Consider the following 13,271-nt stretch of genomic DNA (forward strand, 5'->3'; position numbering starts at 1 on the left):
AGGGATTTTCAAGTGTCAAAGCATAAGTATTTTGCCATATTATGTTGCTGCATTACATTTGCTTTCTCAGTTTCAAATAGCAAATGTAACCCATGTTCCAAGATTCTTGAACATTAGAGCTAATGATGTGGCTCAAAAGGCTTCAAACTTCAAGAGAAAGGATAATTCTCAAAGGGACATAAGTCAGACAACATACCAGAAATTAATACAACCTTTGAATAAAAGGAATATGGTCTTGGAAGCCAACCATAATGACTTACAAGAACAAGATTGGAGGCATCCAATAATGCAATATTTAGCTGGTCCATCTTCGAAGGCCAGCAGGAAGGTCAAATTGCAGTTCATGCAATATATGATATATGGTAATGCTCTTTACAAAAGAGGAGGAGATGGCTTATTGCTGGAATGTTTGGGCCCAAAAGAAGCATTAACAGCCATGGCTGAGGTTCATGAAGGCATCTGTGGCGCTCATCAGCCTGGTGTAAAGATGAGATGATTGCTTCGAAAGCATTCCTATTATTGGCCAACCATTCTTAAGGACTGCATCGAATATGCAAAAGGTTGCCAGGCATGCCAAAAACATGGCGCAATAGGGCATGTGCCCATAACTGACTTACATGCAGTAGTGAAGCCTTGGCCATTCAGAGGATGGGCCATGGATATGATTGGCAAAATACACCCACCTTCTTTGAAACATCATTGTTTCATTCTGGTGGCCACTGATTACTTCACTAAGTGGGTTGAAGCCAAGCCATATAAGGCTGTAGATCAAACAGAGGTCATTGGGTTCATTAAAGACTTGATCCATAGATTTGGCATCCCACAAATCATAACTATAGACAATGGGACTGTGTTTGATGGGAAGATGGTGAGATCTTTTGTGGCAGAATTTGGAATTAGTCTTGTTAATTCCACACCTTATTATGCACAAGCCAATGGTCAAGCCGAATCATCCAATAAATCCGTGAAAAAAGGTATACAAAAGGTTGTGGAAGATAATCCTAGGGATTGGCACAACCTTCTGTTTGATGTTTTGTGGGCTTACAGAACTTCCCCAAGATCAAGCACAGGAATTACTCCTTATGCCTTAGTATATGGGCATGATGCAGTGTTACCTGTGGAAATTAATATTAAATCTTTGAGGGTAAAATGCCAAGATCAGTTAGATCCCGAGCAATACCATCAAAGCATGTGCCTGGAGTTAGAAGGCATAGATGAAGCCAGAATCCTGGCTTTGAATAGCATTCTTTTACAGAAGAAGAAAGCAGCCAAGAATTACAACAAGAAAGTTAAACACATTGGCTTTGATGAAGGTGATTTGGTATGGAAAACAATACTCCCAATAGGAATTAAAAGCCATAAGTTTGGCAAATGATCACCTAACTGGGAAGGGCCATATCAAATTCATAGAGTTTTGCCTTTTGGAGCATATCATTTAAGAAATTTAAATGGTTATGTACATCCCAAAAAGATTAATGGCAAGTATCTGAAACCTTATTTTCCAACCATTTGGGAAACACAAGGAATAGGATAATACAAAAACACAAGGCTATTCGAATGATGCACAAGATTTGTTCTTTTATAAAGAATTAAATACGTTGTGCCACAGATTGGCCCAGAAATCATTACAATGTCTTAATTGTTTTTGTACAGTAGACTTTCTATTGCTAAGTAACGGAAATAATTGGATACCTGCAGCCATGTCTCCTTTTCGATCAGTCAACTCTTGATTGATGATGTGCAATTTGGTATCGGTTCGAACCAAGGCCTGGTTTACTGTAGCTAGCTCCTCTTCAAGTTGGGCTTTCTTCTCCAGCAGCTGAATTCGAAATTGAGAAGCAGAAGAATGCTGTTCCTTGAGATCTGATACTTCAGTATGCACTTGAGAAACAAAACTCTGATCCTTAGCCAGTTTCTCGTCTGCAGCCTTAGCAGCATGACAAATGTTGAGATAGAAGTCAATAGTAGCTGCTGCCTGAGATAGATAACTTGAAACTTTCATGCCGGACTGCTCAGCGATTTTGCAACATTGAAGGAACCCATCTCTGATTATTGGCCTTTGCAGAGCCTCGAAGGGAATTCTTGAGAAAGAAATTAGCAGTTCTAGGCATGTACCCATATCTATCAAAGGTGCAAAAGGCTTGATGCTAGAGGAAGAACTCTCAAACATTTCCAGCAAGGAGTCAGCCAAGATTAATGGCTCAGCTTCGGCATTAAATGATGGAGAGGTAGAGGGTGTGTCGGAGAAACTAGCCAGTTTGGCTTCGAAAATGTCTACCTCATCCATAGACATGAGGGGTGCAGAAAGTGTTGTGGTGAAAAGCACAGAGGACTGCATGGGAACAGGAGAAATAGGTGGAGCATTTCTGGCAGCCTCTATGGTCTTAACCACCAATGAATCAAGTGAAGAGGGGCTGGAAGTGGGTAAAGATGATGAACCAAGAGTTGGGGAACTATCAGCACCCTCTGAAGGAGAATTAACTGCCATGTGAGATGAAGTAGCAGTAGGAGGAAGAGCGAGGATCGAAGAAGCAAACTGAGGCAGATCAAGAGTCAAGAAAGGGAGGTATGGCTCTAAGCCAAGGAAAAGAGATGCAGGGATACTTGGACTCGGAAAAGATGTATTGAATATAGGCTTAGGAAGTGGGAGCATGATTTGAATGGTTTTCACGCGTTGCATCTTTTCAACTTCAACTGAAATTGGGGAAGGTCTCGCTGGAAAGATGAATGCAGTGGTCGTTGCTGCAAAAAGAAGAAAATGTGAGGTAATGTCAAGACTCAGTCTTGAAGATTCGACAAGAAAAGAATAAAGGCATGAAGAAAATTACTTGTTCCAGGGTATAGTTCAATAGTCTGTTGTTCTATTGCCATTTCCTTTGGTAATGCATCAACGGCAACGACCTTCTCTCTTAGGAATTGTTGCTACTGCCTCCCCTTAGCCCTTTCAAGGACAACTATGGCTTTGGAATACTCTTGTTCTACAGCCTTATGGATGGGGTCTTCAAACGAGCCGGTAGCTAAAGCAGTAACCTTCCTCCTCTTTTCTATTACTTGGGCAATTGTCTCGGAATCAGAATCTTCAGTAAAATCGGAAGGAGAAACAGTAATTTTTCTTCTCATTTTCCTTTGAATTGATATCATTCGCTCCTCCATTGTCTTCTCGACCTCTTTAGGTTGGGGTCCAGACTTTTCAAAAATGAGCTCCTCCTCTACCTTCCTAGCGGCCGTCTCCTCTTGAGCCAATTGAGGTACTCTTTTGCTTTTTTTCAAGGGAGACTCCTGTTCTTGATCTTCTTCTTCTTCTTCTGTCTCTGGAAGCTCAATTTTTTCTTTTTCTAGCTCAAGGATTCTCTTCTTATTTTGTTGTTGACCACCTTCATAGAAGAAGGATTAGAGATAAGATAGTAAGCATTATGTGGAGAGGTTAGAGAAAAGGAAAAAAGGGTACATACTTCGGGTGACTCTGGGAGAAATTGAAGCAGCAGAAGTAAACTGAGTTGTAGCAGGTATTGTAATTGAAACAGTGGAAGAAATGACAGTCTCAGCTCCCTTGGGCTTGGACACATCCAGCACCTCCAATAGGTTCTGAGGGGGGATAGCCAAATAAACCTCCATGTTGCTCACCCACCAATTTTGATATCTCTTCAATTCTGTACCTTGAGGAGAGAAAGGGGTGAACACAAAACTGGCCAAATCATCCATAAACTTGAAGGTTGCCTCTTCTAACCTTGATTTTCGAACCTTCAAATCCCTCTTAGTAAGGCTCAGATTGGTGTTGCTACAGAGAGGGATTGGGACCCCTTGTGTGAGACCAAATTGTCTAGCAAATTGGGCAGGACAATAGGGCTCAGCTATACATTTATAAGCTCTAGGATTGGTGGTCCCGATGAATATCTCTCGAGGAATTAGAAGAGAAGCCCATATCTCCTTATGAACAGGTAAGGTGCAGAGCTTGTCACTTAGGAAATTATTCAACCAAGTTGGGCCAATATTGGATTCGAAGGGACGGACGTAATGAAGAGGAGGGGTGGCTGGTAGCTGATGAAAGAAAGAAAAATAAAAGGAAAAAGTAGAGGGATAGAGTGAAGCATTGGCCAATCTTATGCCATGGGTAAGAGAAAACGGCCCAGAAAATTTGAGGCATTTGGATTGCAAGTCGGTGAAGTAGGCGAAAAGCCAAAGCTGAAGGATCCAGAATGGTCCCCCTTGGTTAGCATCTAAGGGTTTTTCACAAAAGAGAGAGCAAGCTCTATATGTATGGCCTAAGATATATGGGGCCAAGGCTACTCATTTCCGCAAGACGAAGGCTTTGGCAAGAGGAGCAAATTCTGACATTATTCTTTGGGAAGAAGTACAGAAGAGAAATTTGCAAAGCCAGTATAACAAGAAGGAAAAGAATTCCCTATCAGTTACCGGGCCCTCTTTTTTATTCTCAACTCTAACAAAATCACTATAAGAGGAAGTAAAAGAAGGGAGAAGGAAAGGGACCGTTAAATCAGGGAAATCTGGGGTAATGAGAGTACCAATAGGGGATACTCCTAAAAGATGGCAAATGTCAAGGACAGTGGGAGCCATCATCCCACACCTAAACTGAAAGAAATTGAAAATAGGGTTCCAAAAACATAAAGCAGCAGGAATTAGAAAAGGGTCTTCTGAGATAGTTACCCTAGATAGTCGAAGAGCATCGAGAAGGCAGAGTTCTTGAAGGTCCAGTGTCCTAGCAGGGACAACCCGGTCGTACCATTCTTGCCACTCTGGTCTCATCGTGGGCCAGCATCGGTGAGGACGATTGACTTTCCAACCTTTCCAGTCAAGACCACCCTCATACAGAAGACATTGATTCTCCAAACGAGGATATAGGGCGGGAAGCTCAGAAGGGATCTCCTTGAAAATGGGCCCAAGCACGTACTCTCGCTGCACATGGCGACGAGGGATAAAGATACGCCCATCGATGACACTTTTCTCATCACCCTTGTATTTCTCACATTCAGCATCAATAAGCCGTTTCAAAGCCACAGATGAGCTTACGCGCTCTATGGTCGGAACTTTTGATGAGGAAGAAGCCATTGATAGTGAGTTTTTTCGGAAAATATAGAAGGGAGTAGAGAGAAATGGAAATCTAAAGGAGGTTTGAATGCGTAAGCAATTCCAGGGCACAGAGTAAAAAGGTTTTAAATAACTTTTGTGTTCGGGAATATATCTCGTAAGTTGTTAAGTACTAAAACGTGCAAATACAAGGAATCTCTTTCAACATCGATAATTTCTGGGGGGAAAAGCACATTGATGCCAGCTTCGAAGCCAAATTTTGGCGCTAAAATTTCAAATAACAACGGCTTCGAAATGCAGAAGCCGACTTCGAAGCATACTACATGCTTAAAAATGCTTGAATGCTCAAAGTATTGGTCTACTTCAAAAAGTCTAAAGACCTGTTTGAAGGTTATCAGTCAAAGTGACAACATTCAAAGCAAACCCTAGGACTCTTTAAGGAAGAGGGGCACTGTTCGAAACATCCAAAACCAATCATTGGTTTCTATATGTGCAAGAAGGAATTGCCATAGGTTACCCTTCGAAGCCAAAGAGATCAGTTTAAAATTGATTGGCTATATCAACCATGACCATATATTGGTTGCAGTTAGTGTTGAAGAGTAAAGTTGTTGAAATCGAAGCACTAAGATAATATCTGCCAGAATTGTCAATTTTACTCCATGAATTGGAAAAAGACATGATTGGTTCCTTCTAGTGTTTCATTATTTATCATTAAAAGAAAATGATTGAATATATAATTCGAAGGATGAGGTTGTCCAATTCGAAGCTCTAAATTAGTTTTAAAATATAAAAGGAAGCGGAGTCGAGCAATGATGAGTGCAAAAGAACTTTGTTTGTATTAAAGATAAAGAGATTACATTGAATAACCCCATTTGGGTACAAACTCAAGTTCATAAAAATAAGGAATAGAATAGATAACAAGATCATGAAATTTAGTCCAACAATGGTCAATGAATTTCTGCTATTTCTTTATTATATCTTCTATTTCTTCAAGAGTTGGCTGCATGAGCTGATGTGCTCTCACTTCATAATAGAGCTCTTCAGCCTTTATTTCAAAAGCCTCCTCCCTCAATCTTTGTTCCAATTCATCTACGATCAAATCATCCCAATATGCAGAATCTTTATTCTTGAAGTCGTCGAATTCTTCGGTGAAGTTTTCTGCTTCATACTGGGCCTGAATTCGTAGAGACGAAAGTTGGTCTAAAGATTGCATAGTGACCATGGAATTCCGATGCCAATAAAGGAGCACTGGAAGTTGGTCCAAAAACAAATGAAGCTCTGCTTGGGCAAGAGGGTTGAGGACATAACCCCTAGTCAGGACATCACAAGCCCATCGAAAGTTCTCAAGAGGAATGTCATCCTCAAGAACATTGAAGAGCAGGTGGGAGAAAGCCGCGAGCAAAAGTTGAGCTTGCTTTCGCTCGGCTGGAGAAGGGGGTGACGGAGGTTGGTAAGGTGGAAAAACTTTGTCTATTGGAAGGGCAAGCCTTAGTTTCTCCGTCCAAGACAAAATAGGAGGAGGAGACGGAGTGGATGGTTCTACTTCAAACAGTGAAGAAGAAGATGTAGATGCTTCAGCTTCAAAGGATGGAGAAGAAGGTGTGGATGCTTCCATTATGGGAGATGGCGCGGGAGCGGAAGGAACAAAGGCATTAATATAAGCAAGCCAGTCAGAAGAGCAGATCTTCGCCTTCTTGGCTAAGAATGATGGGTTGTACCCTTGTGCTTCTTCTGAGCGCCGGATAGCAGGCATTATCTTCGTGGGCATAGAAGATGTATACCAAGCCACAAGCAAGTTCTCCTCCAAGCTACGTCGTTGGTTAATGGGCACATAAGGATAGACCACTGAACTTCGAGCGTAGGAAGGAAATTCCAAAGGGTCAGTGAATTCAACGAAATGGTGATTGATTCGCTCCCTCAAATCATAAGTCTCAGGTGTTGACCAGTTGGTCCAGCCAGAGGCCCCAAGAGATGAAGAAGTTGTAGCCTCATCCCATGCAGAATTTTTTCCTAAATCCATGGTTGCAAATTGCTGAATCGAGGGATCGAAAGCAGTTTGTTCGAAATACAAGGAAGAATCAGGGGAAGAACTTCTTGTATCTATGGCTGTAGTTTGTCGAATCGAAGTCTTAAGGGCAATGTATTCGTGGTCCAAAGGATGATAATTTGCAAAGGCATCCATAACCTGAATATAGGAAGGTGGATAAAGGTGGCTAATGAATGCGTGGAGGTTCTTTCGAGGGGGGTCAGCATTACCCAATGACTCTTCGTATGCTTGATCAGTAGAAAGGGGAGTTGGTTTAGCCATGGTCTGTTCGAATACTAAGGTGTTGGGATATCCAACAGAATCAAAAGGGAATTAATGCAAATAATCATCAAATAGGTGACGGTTATGTTTCCTGGAGATGAATTCCATACACGATCCAAAAGCGCGGGAAAAGCTTCTTGGTCCACTAATATCACCAAGTATTGGGTATATTAGTGCGGGGGGTAATGCTAGCTATATATTTTGTAAAAGCCAGTTACAATCCGACACGTGGCAGAACAAGGGTATTATTGGAAAATAATTTAAGACTCCAATCCTGATCGTACACGTGGTGATGATAATTGGTTCTCACATGGTCTGAGCAACATTGGATCAGTAAAGAAACGCAAGGTGACGTGGCTTCAACGGTTACTCATATTCAAATTCAAATACAGGAGGGAAGCCTAACTGCAAATGGTGGCATAATGGAGCTACTTCTAAGGCAACATGATCAGCGATCATGGAGGAGCAGTTCGACGGTTCGAAGAGCAGTTCGAAGGTCATCTTTGACAAGTATAAATAGCAGAGAAACCCCCAGGAAAAGGGACGGAACTTAGATCATACACACCAGTCTTTATTTCATATTTTACTTTCCAGTTTTACATTCCTGTACTTTCAATACCTGCACTTTACATATCTGCACTGCACTTCAATTCATAGGAGTAGTCTCAAGTAGATTCAAGTGGACTGTTGCTGTAAACCTCTTCGAGGCTGAGTTTGAACTATTGTAAGTTTTTCATTTTTATGAAATACTTCCATTATTCTTCATATTAATTGTTATTTCTCTTAATTTCTCCTAAGTCAAGCCACCAGTAAAAGTCCTCTTCATTGAGGCTGAAAGAACTAAAACACAATCGTCTGGTAATTGGTTGGCAATCACAATTTCTGTAAGGACTGATTGATCCTTGCTGGCACGCTCACATTTACAAAAATACCCTTCGAAAAGCCAAAAAGCCAACAATAATGCCTCGGTTTTCTTTGCTTTTCGGTGGCAACTGCAGAAGCTAAAGCCTGCTTTGATGCAATCAGATGGTGTGTTGATCATAAAATCAAGGCTATTCAATTGTTAATGGATTCACAGGTGCTCATCAATGGACTATCATGAGGGACATCCGAAGCTTGGGATCGGCAAACTAATATTAAGGTACATTTTGTGGCTTTGTAATGCTTTTGATTTGATATGTATTACTGAAGTTCCTGGGAGGGATGTTATAATAGCCCACAGAGAGGCAAAAGCTGCTCTCAGGTGAGGCTGCAAGTTTTGTGTTTGTATGGTTACCATTCTACATATAAATATATATATTTCTGAAGGTCTCCTTAAAAAAAATAAAAAAAATAAAAAATTACAAGCAAAATGCTAGGAAAGAATGAAAGATCTGAAATGGGTTTGTCACAATCCCAAAAACAAATATATACTCCTTTCGTCCTAAAATATTAGTCCCTTATTTCATTTTTTATTATTCTAAAATATTAATTCATTTTCAAAAATCAAGAACTAAAATAATATAAATTTCTTATTTTGTCATTCTTTTAAATTCTTTAACACAAAAAATATAATTATGACAATTGATATTTCTAAAATAATGTACTGTCAAAGGGTAATTTTGAAAAATTAATATTTTTAAAGTGCAATAATTGTATACCAAAAAAAATTTGAATTTCCCAAAAGGGACTATTATTTTAGGACGGTGGTGTAATATATTTGACTAACTTCGAAAACAAACAAAGCCTTTTTCGTCAATTTACTCTGTCGTATGCTCATGCCTAATTTGAGGAGTATGATTTTCAATTAAAAAGTCAAAAAATCACTATAAATTGTCACATTACTTTTTTTATTTTTCTACGCATGTTTTCGTAAAAAGCTAACTAAAGTAGTCGACTCCCAAACGGGGTCAAATAAATTAAATTAAATTTTGTTCAACATTTGAGAGGCAAACAAAAATTTGCTAATCCAGAAAAACACTGCCAGGAAATTCCTTCAATATTGCACTAAAATGCTGCAAGAGAACCCAAACAAAACCCCAGATAACCCACAGCATAATTTTCTATAAAAAAATAAATAAATAAAAAAAAATTTCATAATTCAACATCTACAAGTTCTTAACCTTTTTTCCCCTGCTTTTCCTTTCTCTAGTAACAGGAATTTGTGAGGAAATTGTCATGTTGGAGAAACTAAAAAGAAAGGCATTCATAGCTTCAATAAGAGTACACCAATGACAACTAAAAAAAACACATCTCCTTCCATTGGAGCCTACAGTCTTCCCATTTAAATCATTTGTGCATGAAGATCAGCTGGCTGCTGAGCTAGCTCTACCACCATGGCCTTGTTGAAAAACTTGTTGATGCTCACATCTTCGCTCATTCCCTGCCAAAGATCAATGCAAACAACTCATCAGTCTTAAATCTATTTGTTTCCACATCAAGGGCAGTCCCAATGCATGAGACTCCCACCACATGTCTAAGGAGGGTCAAATGTATGCACTTTCATTTGCACATTACTCATGAAATCTATATGCCAGATTCATTAACAATTACATGCATCTTTCAAGATGCATATTGCGAAAAATCAAGAAGCACGGATACTTCTATAGAGGAAGTCTGGACACTCCTAAAAATGTGTAAAACACTTCTTCAATGTGTCATAATATCTGACACTTCATAGACACTTTGGCAACACTTCTTGAACTCCGAACACGTCCTACGTGATGAATCCCTTAATAATAACAATATTTTGATTTCTTCATAACACAAGTCATGCACTCTAAATATGATTTACAACATTTATAAGATAAATACATCATGTGTATTGCAATGTTATATAATCGGTTTGCATTCTTTATAATATAATTGTTTCGTGAATGATATCTTGATATTTAAGTTATGAAATATCAATTTTTAATATAATTAGTGTTATCTATATGACATATTATACAATTTTAACACATTCCAAACATTTCGTGTCCTGCATTTTTTTAAAATCAATATATTGGCGCATCCATGTTGTGTTGCATGGCTGTGCTTCTTAGGCGATAGACACTTTCGCACATTACTAGGAGAGAATCATGTCTCATGTTTCCACATTTCTGTTGTGTTCAAATCAGCAGTGCAAGTTATGAAAACTAAGACTTGGATAGCAGGAGGATGACTGAGTATATTAATACCTTTCTACGTTTTGTCTTCACCATAAACTCACGAGCCAGGTGTTGAATGGGTGCAGGCTCAAGTGGTCTTAAAACTATACTCTTGTCAAGAGGGTCACCGGGTACTATTGCCCAATGATCGAACACAGAGAGGCAGAATGCCTGTCCTTGGGTATGATACCTCAGGTCTGTCTCAAAGCCAAATGATTCGATCACAGATAAAAATGCCTGGAATTTCAAGAAAGAAAAGGAACACAATATAAATGAAAATGATTATTCAAACAGGAGTATTTAGCTATGATGGGCTTTTTAATTTCCACGAGATTTGAATTAATGGGTAACATTACTAACAAAGGGTTAGGCATAAAATATTAAGAGGCTTAATCGTTATTTATTGGAAAAAATTAAAGACCAAACCTTGACAATATAAGCTGCGGTTCCAGGTTGAGGAACATCAGCAGTGACATGCCCACGCCTCCGCGACAAAACCGTGTAGATTGCAGAGACACAATCTATAGGTGTTTGTATCTGAAACAGCAATACCACATTGTTTAGTTAATTCACCAACTAGATACTTAAATAAATAAACAAAGGAAATGCAACTGTTCTGAGTTGAGACAGTTTACAGGATCCTCTATATAAGAAAAAAAAGCTAATTTGATGAATCAAGGGGAAGGAATAAGATAGGAGTTGTGAACAACAGGAATTATAGAACAGAGGAAATCAGTGTGTCCACCACAAATGGCTGGAGTGGAGCAAGGATGTTCTGACAAAAATGTAAAAATCGAGAACAAATTGAGGATAGATAGTGGGGATATCAGAATGAATATTAGTGACTTGTAAAAACATTCGCAATACATTCCAAAATTGGAAGGTATGGCAGCATCTTTTAGGTATTTGTGATGAGCTGTGGATCATTTGTTCCTACATTGCCCGGTGGCTATTGCACTATAGCAGCATCTTTTTGGTCTTTGTGATGAGCTGTGGTACGCATTTGTTATTGGTTTCCTACAAAGGATTCGGAAGCAATAAGAAAGCCAAGACATTGTGGGCTTGCATCATCTTTGCTATTTTTTTGGACCATTTGGTTGGAAAGAAATGACAGGATTTTCAATCAAAAAGGAATCTGAGGTTGAAGCTATTTGGGATAGGGCAAGGCATCAGTTTGGACTTCTGTGTCTCCCCCTTTCAAGGATGCCCTTTTTTTCTTTCTTTTTTTTTTTTTTTTTTTTTTAGGGATTGGGCTACTATTTGTCACTCCTAGTGGTGGATTGTTTTATGTTTCAGCACTCTCTAAAATGGTAGCACTAATGCCAGCTCTAATGAACTGGCAGTGCAAGGAAAAAATAAAAATTAAAGGGCAAACTAGTTCACATGATGTCACATTATTAATAGCGTATTAGTCGAGTTGAATTAGTGGTCAGAAACAATTTTTATTTTTATTTTTATTTTTATTTTTTTTTAATGTTTTAGTTGCCATTCCTTCGGCTTTTTAGTTTTGTTTTCTTGTCCTTGTCCGAGGATTTCTTGTCCTCTTGTTTTCACATTTTATTTTTAATAATATTGGTTTTGTTGCTGTTGAAAAATAATAATAAAAAAACTACCAAATCAACAAACAGAACAACCAATTCACATCTAGAACAAATTCATTAGATGCATATTTGGTTTGGTGGTTGGAGGAGGGGTAGAACAAACATCATCCTATCTTATTTCAGAAACTAACGCAACCCAAATGGAAGGTTCGCATAGGGGTTTGGGAAGAAAGTTTCGTACATAGGGGAAATTGGGATATGGGATCGGCTGGGGGAAAGAAGGGTGTTTCGTCCTAGGGTTTCCCAGATTGAGGTTCAACTAGTTGCACAGAGAGAGTGTTCCATACCTTTGAGCCTAAGTTATGAGAAGGAGAGGGCTACAGGACTTCAACGGTACTGTGCGGACAGCCTCCCAACTAGAGAGCCTCTTGGAAGGTCAAATTGGAGTGAGAGTAGTTGATAGAGAAAAATAGTGAAGTTGTTCAGGGTTCTCCAATGGCGGAAAAGCCTGAGAGAGGTGATGGTTTGGAGTTGGGGGCTTTCTCCGACCTAGACAGACACCAGGGTGAGAATTCGGCCAAAACAGTGGTGTGGTGTCAACTACACTAGGCCCAAATAAACACAATTGTATTTATTTACGATTATTAAAAATTAATTTCATATATACTTTTGAAAATTCTGTTTAAGGTGAGAAAATTTAAACTAACCAATCATTCCATCGATTGATCAGAATAATGCATAATTTTTTTACTACTTTTTATACAATACATATATTTAAATGAGACATGACAGGGGCATTCTTAGATCATTGTACATTATTAAGTTATATGAGTACTGTCAATTATAAGACATGATCATAGTTTATCAAATGTTTTTTTTCTTGAGTTGTTCACTAGCTCCTTTATTACCCTTCTAATTTGTTGCGGAGTATGCTTTTTACAGATATGTAAACTATTCTTAGTGTTACATACACTAATTAGTATATTAAGGTCTCGTTTGGGAAGGATCGGTTTAGTCAAAAAATTATTAAAAAAGTCAAAAATCCAACAATCCAAACCAAAAAGTCAAGTATTCTTTTTTTTTTTTACTTTTTGCACATCTTTTCGTAAAAAGTTAAAAAATCATCCTAAACATACTAGTTTTTTTTAGCTCATATTTTAGTCAAATAGTCAAAAAATTACTAAATTAGCATGTTCCCAAACGAGGCCTAATTAGTGTACTGATATTAGTTATGACATTATTATTAAC

General features: G+C 38.7%; 1 long non-coding RNA gene across 1 annotated transcript; it reads right to left on the minus strand.

Annotated features, from left to right (window-relative positions):
- Positions 1-9,381: 9,381 nt before the first annotated feature.
- Positions 9,382-12,660, minus strand: LOC114318113 (uncharacterized). The gene is made up of 4 exons (XR_014346176.1): positions 12,371-12,660; positions 10,909-11,019; positions 10,513-10,719; positions 9,382-9,716 (listed from the first exon to the last, which is right to left on the minus strand). It is a non-coding gene; the product is annotated as an uncharacterized LOC114318113 (long non-coding RNA).
- Between the last annotated feature and the right edge of the window lie 611 nt (positions 12,661-13,271).

The sequence above is a fragment of the Camellia sinensis genome, chromosome 12, assembly GCF_055761805.1.
Source record: "Camellia sinensis isolate YWXY chromosome 12, ASM5576180v1, whole genome shotgun sequence".
NCBI classification, from domain to species: Eukaryota; Viridiplantae; Streptophyta; class Magnoliopsida; order Ericales; family Theaceae; genus Camellia; species Camellia sinensis.